The sequence below is a fragment of the Tursiops truncatus genome, chromosome 5, assembly GCF_011762595.2.
Source record: "Tursiops truncatus isolate mTurTru1 chromosome 5, mTurTru1.mat.Y, whole genome shotgun sequence".
NCBI lineage: Eukaryota > Metazoa > Chordata > Mammalia > Artiodactyla > Delphinidae > Tursiops > Tursiops truncatus.
In genome coordinates, this window is record NC_047038.1 from 28,392,666 (window position 1) to 28,406,110 (window position 13,445).

General features: G+C 36.0%; 1 protein-coding gene across 1 annotated transcript in view; it reads left to right on the forward strand.

Moving 5' to 3' along the window:
• LOC109548747 (uncharacterized) overlaps positions 1-13,445 on the forward strand; it is a 680,792-nt gene that overhangs the window by 436,814 nt on the left and 230,533 nt on the right. The window contains exon 14 of the mRNA XM_073804971.1: positions 4,113-4,172. The gene's annotated coding sequence lies outside the window, so the exon portion shown is untranslated. The remainder of the gene's footprint in view (positions 1-4,112; positions 4,173-13,445) is intronic.

Consider the following 13,445-nt stretch of genomic DNA (forward strand, 5'->3'; position numbering starts at 1 on the left):
CAGACCAAACTAGAACTTCATCTGTTTATTGTTATTTACCATAAAGTTGGCTTTTGGTTAAAACAGCTGAGTTATTACAAAGAATATTACAAAAGAAAAACTTTAAATTATATGAATGATTGTCAAAAAATATTCTTGTGTGCTTTGGCTGTCTGCAGGAAGAGAGATACCTTGACTTCAAAATTTCATTAATCATTTTCCTCAATAAAATTTTGTTATTATAATGCCAAGTAGAAGCAACAAGTGTTTTAAAGTATCCTACCTAAATGCCATTGATATAATTTTAATAATCATAACCTTCCAATGATGAAGTATCCTATAGATAGTTTCCTTTTTTCCTCTAAAATAACAAGAATTAGAAGAGAATTAGCATCTGACTATACATCTTACTACATGTATAACTTCGGTGTGGAAAGTACCTGATTTCCAGCCCCAATTCTCTTGATTTTGAAAAGGGAACCAATAATAATACATAATATTTGTCACCTGCTTATTCTGTGTCAAATACTGCTTTAAGTCCTTTATTGACTTTTCACAACACCACCATGAGTATGTTATTTCCATTTTATAGTTGAGGAAACTAAGACAAGAAAAGGAAAGTAGTTTTTCACACAATTAATAAATGGCAGAGCCAGGATTTGAACCCAGGAAATACTACTTCAGTACATGTATTTTTCATCATTTAACCCTTTTGCATTAGAGTTATTCTGAGCATGTATTAAGGAATAGGATAGATGTTCCCATAAGTAATAGATGCTTCATATTTATATATAAGTTCAGAAAAATCTATCTGCTTCCATAATTTTCTTTAGCTTTTTAGGCTTATATTAAAAATAATGACATATAATATTAGTCCTGGTGAATTTTAAAGATGTGTAACAATTGAGATCCTTCCCAGTTAAACTGAATTTCAAATTTATTTTCATTTGGCATAATTTATTTTAAGCTTTCAGATTCTGGACCTACATTAATATGTATAGGAATAGTCAACAGAAAAAAAAGGAATGTTGAAAAGAAAAAGAAAATATGAATTTATGAACTTAGTTGTGAATTGCATATAAGGATATTAACACTTAACTGATGCCAGTCGTCCTTGGGTTCACATAAAACCAGGTAGATGTCAACAGTAGGCATGCATGGTTGTCAATTAAGTGTCAGATATTAAGATGTTGATTTAATAGCTTTTTATTGAGTACCATATAGAAATATAATTTTTGAAGTCTCTGACATGGATACTTCATAATATATTGCATTTTTATAGGGGAATAACACTACATTCCACCTTAAATTATTGAACTTCTTCTAATACAAAATTATATTGGGAAGAAATTGCTTAGTACACATGGATAAGATTGATGAATACAGAAATTCTTATTAGTGTGTTCTGTCATTTTTAGAACACACACACATACACATATGAGTGAGAGAGAATCTGTATCTCAATGTGAGATTGAGAAAATAAGACATTGAGAAAATGAAGAAGATAAAAAAGCCTTTAATACTTCCTTTTTCGTGAAAGCCCATTTTCCCACATGGTGATCTTTTAAGAAGGTTAACTAGTGTTACATTCTTCAGACAAGTTAAGTCAAAGAATAATATCCTAATATAAACCATCACCCCAAATGCATTCTGTTTGATCTTGTCTGACTTCTTCTGCTAAAGTGGATATATTTTTTCTGACATTTATGGATGATTACTTATAGTAAGGATAAGAAATTTATTCTAAGCTATGTATTTAGGGGAAGACCTTATTGAAATTTTGAAATAGGCAAATTGTTTGCTTCTTTATTTAAAAATAGTGTTATATTTTCATCCTCTTTTCTGATCGCTTGCCTGCCCTTTCCAGTTCTCAGTGTTCTTGGGATGCATACAACTCCATTACTACCTGTGGAGGATTTTTTAAAAATTGTAATAAAATATACATAACATAAAATTTCCCATTTTAACCATTTTTAAGTGTACATATTAGTGGCATTAAGTACTTTTACATTGTTGTGTAACTGTCACCACTATTTCTACAACTTTTTCATCATCCCAAACAGAAACTCCTCCACCCACCCCATTCCCCTTCCCTTAGATCCCAGTAACCTCTATTCTATTATCTGTATCTATGAATTGGCCTGTTCTAAGTATTTCACATAAGTGGAATTATACAATATTTTTCCTTTTATGCCTGGCTTACTTCACTTACCATAGTTTCTTAAAGGTTTATCCATGTTGTAGCATGTATCAGAACTTCATTCCTTTTTAAAGGTGAATAATATTCCATTGTATATATATACCAGGTGAATAATATTCTATTGTGTGTATGTACCACATTTTATTTATCCATTCATCTGTGTATGGACACTGGGGTTGCTTCCCCTTTCGGCTGTTATGAATAATGCTGCTATAAACATTGGTATAAAAGTATCTATTTGAATCCCTGCCTTCATTTCTTTTGGGTATACACCTAGGAGTTGAATTCATAGATCATATGGAATAATTCTATGCATAACTTTTTGAAAAATCACCAAACCGTTTTGCACAGGAGGTATAGTATTTTGTATTTCCACCAACAATGCGCAAGGGTTCCAATTTCTCCACTTCCTCATCAACACTTATTTTCTGTTTGTTTGTTTTTGATACTAGTCATCCTAACGGATGTGAAGTTGTATCTCATTGTGGTTTTGATTTGCATTTCCCTAATGACTAGAGATGTTGCTTGTGAAGGATTTAAGTGTTTTGACCAAACTATAATAAACTTTCCAAGAGCTGCACTGGTAATTCACCTGTCACAGCTTGTCAAGTTATTGAAAATCAAAACTTTTTTCTTAAAACTTTCATCAGCACAGGAAGGGCTAACTATATGGGAGGCACCAAAAGTGACATAAAAACATGATTTCTAAGTAAGCAGAGACTGAATTTAAATCCACTCCCTCACTCGCCAGCAGTAAGTTCTCGAGCAAGTTTTTGTAAAATGGAAACAGTTACTGCTTATGGGATATTATGAGGTTTACATGGAACTATGCACCTATATTCTCTGCAGCATCCCTAACACTTATGACATCACCTGGTATATTGTAGGTACTTAATAAGTATCTGCTAAATGAATGAATGAATAACGCTTTAACGTTACTCAATTAATGATATCTTATTAGATAAGAAGAAGCCTGAGCCCTTCTATTTAAACAAATTTAAATGGAAGATTTCAGTTTGCTTATTTTTATGATTTTAAGTATATCAAGTGTATGTATAATATATAAGCACACATATAAATGTATTATCAAAATATATCTCAGAGAAATACATAGCTCAGAAAAATTTCAAATTTACAGTGCAATATTAAATTTCAAAACTTTTCACAGAACCAAATACTGACAACTGAAAAAAAAAGAACAATAGAACCTACTTCAGTTCATACTGCTTAAATTTTAAAATGATTTAGGATATTCCTTAAATAACAATTTGATTGTTTTCCAGTAATCTAGGCAGCGTGTATGTTAATAAGATCTACAGGCACCTCCCACTTTTCAAAAGTTTGTTTTATGCCACTTTGCTTTTACGGAAGACCTTCATCAGTACCTGTTTTCCATAATGGAAAGAAATTGGAAGAGGATTTTCACTTTTACGAAAAAAGCAAAAATAGTGTTTGGCCTTTGGTTTGCAATGAGCTGTTAGAGAGGCAGCGGACACCCCTAGCAGTGAGAGTGGTACCACCAACTCAGGTGGTACCACTCTACATTCACCATCTCAGCATCAAGCTGCGATAGCTTTGACCTGTGTCTGTGAGCATCTGTGATTTTTCTCAATTTATTTTGTGTGTCCGTTAGCAAGACGTGTTTGAAGGTACTGCTTCTTTGCTTTACTCCATTTTGGCTTATGAAAGGTTACATGGGGATGTCCTACTTTTGGATATCAGGGGAAACGTGTACTAGAAATGTTTTGGGGGAATATCTAAGTGAATTGATTTGGGTATTGCTATCTCAGTCTGCACAATTCATTCTTATAAAGTAAATTGTTTAAATGTCTGCACAACTAATATATAGAGACAGGCTAGATCCCTACCTTTTCCCTTGGTTTTTCAGATATTTTTAGTGATTCCTTTGGTATTTGTCTGTTTGATTTTACAGTTCGTGTCATTTTAAAGCCAGAGTAAATGGAGTGTCTTTGTACTGTATCATGAAAACAAGGTAAACTGACCAATATACTACAGATAATTCAACCTTCTTTTAACTTCTTTTATTTGTTTAAACATGATGCTATATAGTCATTTACTTTTTACACAGCTAAAACAATTGGCTCTCATGCAGTTATTTTACATGGACTTAAGAGTACCATCTTTAAAAGTTCCTGCTTAAAATTAAAAAAAAATCTCTTGATAGATTCTATTATACAAAATTATTAACAGAATGACCCTTCACCTCAAGTTCAGGGAATACTTAATGGCTCCTTTTTACAAAATGCTGATTTCTTCTAAAGGATGATTTCTCCTTGGAAAATTTTTACATTCTGAGATGTGAAATTCTGACAGAGGCTTTCTAGTTTTATATGAATTATACTTGGAAAATTACCACTGTCTGTATGTTCTTTTCTCTCTCTCTCTAGATGACAGCATTTGCCTTATAGACTATCTCCTTTTTTCTTTTTTGGACCACCTTCTTTATGAAGGTCTACACCTGGGGAATAAAAATGCTGACTGGAGACGACCAGACTGACTAATGAATGACTACATGGCTTCTTGTGAAAGTTTTGGTTATTATTCTGTGAATCGTTTTTTTTTTTTGCGGTACGCGGGCCTCTCACTGTTGTGGCCTCTCCTGTTGCGGGGCACAGGCTCCGGACGCGCAGGCTCAGCGGCCATGGCTCACGGGCCCAGCTGCTCCGCGGCATGTGGGATCTTCCCGGACCGGGGCACGAACCCGTGTCCCCTGCATTGGCAGGCGGACTCTCAACCACTGCGCCACCAGGGAAGCCCTGTTCTGTGAATCTTATTTGTGTGTTCTCAACAAAAAAATTGTATTTCACCAAAATCAATTCATGCAAACTTAGGGGAAAACTTTCCAAATGACATGAATAAATCCCAAATCGGAAGGCTTTACTTTCCCCCACCCCAGTATGTTCACATGAGATATTGGAACTCTTCCATTTTAGAATAATATTCCTGAGATATTTATCAACCTGGGTGAGGCCCAAAAGCTCATGAAATGTAAAAAAAAAAAAATCTTAGTCAAAGTAATCTGTGAAAACATATACCTCCTTAATATGTGGAAATAGAAATAAAAGCTCCAAATCTGTTGAAGTTTGCACATCTCTGGTGCAGACTGGTGGTAGGAAATGTGATTATAGAGCATAGGATTTAGAAGTTAGCTGAGATATGCCACCATTCAAGGCTGCCTCCATGGGTATCCCATCTGTGCAGCTGCATAGAGCCCTACACTTAGAAGGGTCTTGAACTTGGTTTCATGCTCTACTGTAACTGTCTAGAAATTCTTCATCCTTTTTAAACAAGAGACCTCACATTTTTATTTTGCACTGGGCCTCATAAATTATGTAGCCCTTCCTGCTGCAGTTTTACTAAGGGCAAGTATCTCAAGTTGACAATAACCTACATAATGAATGATAACAGATAATTCCTATTTAGTCAATGAAGTGTGAAGTAGACCAAATGTTATATGATAACTAAAAACTCTAGGTAAAAGAGAAAGCACTCAGGTTTTTAGAATCTTTAACATCACAATTTTGCAAAATTAGTAGCACGGTTTTCTAAATTCATGTCAATAGAGGAAAAATAATGATCGATGGAAATAGTGTTCTTTTTTCCTTTAAAGAAAACTAAGTATATTTCAACACATCTGTTTCTGTAGTTACCATGGAATTCAGAAATCCAATCGCACATGTAAAAGAAGGAAGACAGAAATGACTAAATTTACTTCATTTATGTTCTTTTGGATAAAGCATCTCATAAACTGTTAATATGGCTGAAGAAATGCAGTGAGGATATGGTGCTCCTACAAAAACAAAGACAACAGGCAGTCAGTTTTTAACTATGAGAGGGAGTGGGAAAAAAAATCAGGAAGTTGAGACTATTTTTTTCTCCCATAAGCTTCTTAAAGCAACAAAACAAAACAAAAACAAAAACATTAATTTATGGCTACTCTGGAAAAAAAAAAATCACATACTCATTGTCATCTTGAAGTAGTACTGTGACCCAGAACATGTATTGACTTATCACTACCTGAATAAAATAGTTGTCTAAACCATTTAAGATATCTAAGGTGGAGGGGACCACTGTTAGTGCTGCCAATTTCAACTTAACGGCTGTGTGAATTCAGCTTACATCATTGACATCTAAATATGTGTTTTTATAGTGGTTGACTTTTGGATGTTGAATAAGTAAAGAGCATGTAAGCAACCCAATAACCCCCATCAATCAAGGAAGAGTGCAAATAATGTCCAGCCTCCTGTTTATCCCCATCAGTATATTCCTAGATACCAGGGTGTAAGTCAGAATGGTCCTAGAAAGTCGCGTGATCCCTAGAGAAGCTTGAAAGCACAAGAACTTAATACAAATGAGAAGAAAAGAAGGAGGGGAGGGAAGGAAGGAAAGGAGGGAAGGTAAGAAAGTAAACGGAAATTTTCTACGTATACATAAACTATGGAATTATTGAGAGTAAGAGGATTAGATTTACAGTATTCTAGTGTAGAAAGGAATTTTAAAATTTTACTGTTAATTCCTAGAGCTGACTATGGTCTCTTCCAAACTTATAGACTTAGTTAAAAATGAATATAGAGGGAAATCGCACACAAAGGTTGCTGAGTGAGGGGGATATAAGAGTCATGCAGTCCTCCTTTGGTCTTAAACCTAAAGACAACCACAGTTCTCTGTTTCAGGGATTAGTACACAATATTCTCATTTTATATTGTTGAGTGTCTTTGACTCTATTTTTAAAGGTAAAACTTTTCATTCAGTGAGTCAGTGATAAATGCTGAACTAATACCTAAAATTACAGAGCAAAAACGGTGCTTCTCACATAATAGATACTCATACATGACTTGTTCAGTGAAAAAAATATTATGTCTCAAGGCTTTTAAATACTCTAAAAATACAAAGTGACTATAAAGTCAGGAGATTGTAAAAAAGAGAGAAAACAGTATTTTGTGCTAAGAAAACAAGAAAAAGATACTTTCCTAAGAACGTTTTCTGACTACATGTTTGGATGGAGGTAAGAGAGTGGTATGAGTCTCTGTCAGTATTGGAATAACTCAAGGAGATAAACAAAAGTTATCTGAACAAACAAGTTATAATTCTATTCCATGATGACATTTATAGGAACAGTCATTTTTTCCCCCAAGCTAATAGAATATCAAGCAATACACAAACATTGAAATGAATATTCTAGATATATGTGAAAGGGAAAGGCATCTTTGTGTAATCAGGCACATATGCATCACACATAGTTTCTTTCTGAGCTATAACCCTGTCTCCTTTTTCCCAGTTGGGAAGATACATCTGTTTCTTCTCCCTCACTTGATATGATCCAGTAAAATCCAAGCTTTGGCACTGCTTGCCTGGAACATCAATGATTACTTGATTTCTCAGCACATAAATCTCACTCCAATCCTTGTTGGGCAGATATTAGTAATAAGGTAACTTAGCCTATGGCATCTCCTGCCCTTTGCTTCTCTCCACCAGGAGACTCTTTGTAACCTGCCACTCCAGCACTGTCAAGACTGATGTCAATTGTTTTCCCAGATCAGCATGGTGGAGAAATATACACTGCTTAAAGAAAAACAGAAGAGCCTGTGGTGGTTTATAGTATTTCCGAATATCTATGCACTGCCAATGTGGCATTCCAAAACATGATGCCCAAAAGACTCAGCTGGAACCTGGAAGCCCAGTCTCTGCCATTAGTACCTCCATGGACTCCTTCCCCCAACACACCCATTTTTTTCTTTACTTGCCATGTCTTCCTTTTTCAAAAAGTTTTACAAACTAATAACTCTCTTCAACAGACTAAAACACATGCATAGATATATTCTTAAAATACTGCCTTAGTGTTAGAACATGCACCAGCTTTGCCAAAAGGCATGAGTACCAGTTAGCTGAGGATGAATTCTCCTGTTGTAAGGTAATTGTCTTTTTGTTGGTGCAGTGGGAGTGAAGATGCTTTTGTTTGTGTTGCTGAATTGACTAAAAAGGATTGAATTAACAGGTTACCTGTATACATTAAAAAAACTGTGCCTATGTAACAGTGATACTGAGCATATATATTCAATTGCATTTTACATATGGTGTTTTAGATTCCCAGCACAGCCATGTATATGACACTGAAGCAGTTCCTCAGGACTTCACACTTAGCGGGGCCTTGCATTTGCCATTGCTGCCTTGAAATTCTTAATAATTTTTAATAAAATTTGGTAGAGGGACCCAGGATTTTCATTCTGCCTGGGACCCACAAATTATATGACTGGTCTTGACTTCCAATAAAAATTTCTTTCAGATTCTAGGTGTCTAGGTACATTGCTGCTGGTAGGGAGAGTGGGTTCATTGTCCATGAGAACATACCTGAGACTCAATAAATTGTTCGTTTAGACAGAGCCTGATTTTGGAAGAAGGATGTAGGTGTCCAATGATTGTGAAAGTTTGTTTATAAAGAAAATCATATATATTTTTCCATTGACTTTCACTGTAAAAACAAAGATCTCTTCTTATGGACAATTCTGTCAGTGGACAAGTTGAAATACTTTGGTAAGGAAGAGTTTAAATTAAGGAGCTTGCTTTGTTCTTCACTGGCGCTCTAGGATCTGCCTGTAGTTTTTCTTACGTACTTCAGTTTGAAAAAATAAAGCAATTTATTCTGTCTCCATAAAAAATTAAAATGTAGCATAGGTTTGAAGCCCCAGCTGCCATGCCTTCTGGCAATTTAAGATTAGGCTAACTTTTTTTTTTTTTTAAGCATGAGCACTGAAATTTTATTTAACTTAATCTCATAGCATCATATAAAACACACAGTTTCCAGTTGAGGTATTCTCTTACCTATGTTTTTACAATGAATTTTTATGCAGTATTTGTGAAATTTAGAACTTTCTTTCCTGCACTACCTGAAAACATTACCTCTTCTGAATATTGGAGGATCTTGTTACTGCCTATTCATTTGTCATGACTTTGTGTTGGATGGTGGTAGCAGGGGCTGGCCAAGAGATGGCCAGGATAAGAACCCAAACACACCTGGTGAGATTGCAGGGATTTGCATATGGGAGTAGAAAAATGTCAGTTGTTTTCAGGTTGTCACTACTGGTCTAGCAATTTTTAACTAGCCATCTAAAAATTAAAAATGATCAACATGAGAAAGGAAGAGGTGAGGTGCAAGTACCATTGGCAAAATAATCAGTTTTAGTCAGAGACTCAGAATGTCTATTAAAGAAATTCCAAAATAGGTAACTGATAGAGCTCTAAGTGGATAGGTAGCCAGCATCGAGGAGAACCAATAGCAGTGTTTTAGGACCAACTCATGGAAAGGCTGGATTATGGTCAAGAAATTCTGTTCCAGTAGAGGTTGAGATAATCAGGAATAAATTCCACTACTATAAGAGATGGAGAAATGGGAATCAATTATTGAGGAAAGAACAAAGGATCTAGTTTATAGGGTGCTGTAGCCCCCAGATAGACTGTCTCAAAACTGAAATAGGACATTACTAATGTAGGGATTATAAAAAAGTAAAATTTGCCATATCAATACATTGTAATGTGTTGCTGTTACTTGTAAAACTTCTCTGGAAGCCTCTTGAGCACATGTGGAAGCTGGGGGGTGTCAGCTGGAGCCACAGACATTTTTCATCTAGTTCCTATGGACTATCCATTTACTCTCTGATAAAATGTAGTACTATTAAAAAAAATAGATGGTAGGCTATTTATGGAAGTAAGAGAATATGTTTACATAATTATAATGATGGCTTCCTCCTTCCATTCAATAAATACTTTTGGGGGAAGTTATGTTTACTTTTATAGTTGTCCTGTGAGTAATGATTGTAAAGTCTTTTAGAACAACAGAGATCATATTTAAACCCTGATCATGGGCACAGTGATCGATTTAATCTCTGACTACAATAAAGCCAGGCATTTTGACATTTTATTGTGGTAACAGGAATGTTTGGCTTTATTTTCTGCAGACTGGCATGGTGCCATTGCTTTATATCCCCCTGAAATAACACTTTTAATACCCCTGCCTCCTTCCAGTGCTCTTGCACTGATTCAAGGCTGAGAAGCAGTGGCCCAGTGCCAGCTCTAATTAACCAGTAAGACACTCCAGGCAGTATATTTCTAGGGATTATTGCATGCCTGCCTTAAGTGCACCACTACTCAAGGAGGGCAATCATCCTTTAGAAAATGCATTCTCTGAAGTGACTTATTACCATTTGGAAGGGGAACTTTTATAAGCTAGAAAGAAGAAAGAGAGAGGAAGTATTTCCCATGCACTGGATGGCATTCTCTGTGTGTGTGGCTTTCTTATTCCTTTGAAAGGGGGAAGGGCTATTCACCTGAGAACATTATAGTCAGCTATGAGACATTCTGTCTAGAGCAGATCCAACCAACGGACACATGCTTGCCCAATTGTCTTCTCACTGGAGGTCAGTACATGCAATGGGTATGATTTTTAATCGTAGGTATTTTTGCCCGTTAGATGAAAGTTTCCTCACCAGACAGTTTTTAAAATAACATTACTTCCTCTCTTGCTTTGAGTTTAAAAAATCAAGAGATACAAAATGGATTTTGATGAATTGAAGACAGTCAAATGCTTTAGTTTTCTTATGTATGAGAAGCATGTGGTACAGAGTACCGGTTATGAAGCAAAACTCTCAAGCCAGACTGCTGGGTTTGAATGCCAGCCTTGACGCACTTTAGCTATATGACCCTGAGAAAGTTACTGTAATTCTCTATTCCTCATTTTTCTCATCTGTAAAATGTATATAATAAGCAGACCTACCGTATAGGGTTGTTTTACAGATAAAATGGGTTGACATATGTAAAGCAATTAAACAGTATCTGGCACGTAGCAAGGCAAAAAGATATCTCCTGACTTTTTGAAAATATTTATTACGTTAAAATTTTTTTAACATCTTTATTGGAGTATAGTTGCTTTACAATGGTGTGTTAGTTTCTGCTGTATAACAAAGTGAATCAGCTATATGTATACATATATCCCCGTAACCCCTCCCTCTTGAGCCTCCCTCCCACCCTCCCTATCCCACCCCTCTAGGTGGTCACACAGCACTGAGCTGATCTCCCTGTGCTATGCAGCTGCTTCCCACTAGCTATCTGTTTTACATTTGGCAGTGTATATATGTCAGTGCCACTCTCTCACTTCATCCCAGTTTACCCTTCCCCCTCCCCATGTCCTCAAGTCCATTCTCTATGTCTGTGCTTTTATTCCTTTCCTGCCCCTAGGTTCATCAGAACCATTTTTTTTAGATTCCATATATATATATGTGTTAGCATACAGTATTTGTTTTCCTCTTTCTGACTTACTTCACTCTGTATGACAGAATCTAGGTGCATCCACCTCACTACAAATAACTCAATTTTGTTTCTCTTTATGGCTGAGTAATATTCCATTGTATATGTGTGCCAAATCTTCTTTATTAATTCATCTGTCGATGGACACTTAGGTTACTTCCATGTCCTGGCTATTGTAACTAGTGTTGCAATGAACACTGTGGTACATGACTCTTTTTGAAATATGGTTTTCTCAGGGTATATGTCCAGTAGTGGGTTTGCTGGGGCATATGATAGTTCTATTTTTAGTTTTTTAAGGAGTTCCATACTGTTCTCCATAGTGGCTTCATCAATTAACATTCCCACCGACAGGGCAAGAGGGTTCCCTTTTCTCCACACCCTCTCCAGCATTTATTGTTTGTAGTTTTTTTGTTTTTTTTTTTTTTTTTTTTTGTGGTACGTGGGCCTCTCACTGCTGTGGCCTCTCCTGTTGTGGAGCACAGGCTCTGGACATGCAGGCTCAGCGGCCATGGCTCACGAGACCAGCTGCTCCGTGGCATGTGGGATCTTCCCGGACCGGGGCACGAACCCGTGTCCCTGCATCGGCAGGTGGACTCTCAACCACTGCGCCACCAGGGAAGCCCTGTTTGTAGATTTTTTGTTGATGGCCATTCTGACCAGCCATCAGAGGTGGCCGGTGATACCTCATTGTGGTTTTGATTTGCATTTCTCTAATGATTATTGATGTTGAGCATCCTTTCATGTATTTGTTGGCAATCTGTATATCTTTTTTGGAGAAATGTCTATTTAGGTCTTCTGCCCATTTTTGGATTGGGTTGTTTGTCTTTTGATATTGAGCTGCATGAGCTGCTTGTAAATTTTAGAGATTAATCCTTTGTCATTTGCTTCGTTTGCAAATATTTTCTCCCATTATGAGGGTTGTCTTTTCATCTTGTTTATGTTTTCCTTTGCTGCACAAAAGCTTTTAAGTTTCATTAGGTCCCATCTGTTTGTTTTTATTTCCATTCTCTAGGAGGTGGGTCAAAAAGGATCTTGCTGTGATTTATGTCATAGAGTGTTCTGCCTATGTTTTCCTCTAAGAGTTTATAGTGTCTGGCCTTACATTTAGGTCTTTAATCCATTTTGAGCTTGTTTTTATGTATGGTGTTAGGAAGTGTTCTAATTTCTTTCTTTTACATGTAGCTATCCAGTTTTCCCAGCACCACTTACTGAAGAGGCTGTCTTTTCTTCATTGTATATTCTTGCCTCCTTTATCAAAGATAAGGTTGACCATATGTGCATGGGTTTATCGCTGGGCTTTCTGTCCTGTTCCATTGATCTATATTTCTGTTTTTGTGCCAGTACCATACTGTCTTGATTACTGTAACTTTGTAGTATAGTCTGAAGTCAGGGAGGCTCATTCCTCCAGCTCTGTTTTCTTTCTCAATATTGCTTTGGCTATTCGGGGTCTTTTGTGTTTCCATACAAAATGTGAAATTTTTTGTTCTGGTTCTGTGAAAAATGCCATTGGTAGTTTGATAGGGATTGCATTGAATCTGTAGATTGCTTTGGGTAGTATAGTCATTTTCACAATATTGATTCTTCCAATCCAAGAACATGGTATATCTCTCCATCTGTTGGTATCATCTTTAATTTCTTTCATCAGTGTCTTATAGTTTTCTGCATACAGGTCTTTTGTCTCCCTAAGTAGGTTTATTCCTAGGTATTTTATTCTTTTTGTTGCAATGGTAAATGGGAGTGTTTCCTTAATTTCTCTTTCAGATTTTTCATCATTAGTGTATAGGAATGCAAGAGATTTCTGTGCATTCATTTTGTATCCTGCTACTTTACCAAATTCATTGATTAGCTCTAGTACTTTTCTTGTAGCATCTTTAGGATTCTGTATGTATAGTATCATGTTATCTGCAAACAGTGACAGTTTTACTTCTTCTTTTCCAATTTGGATTCC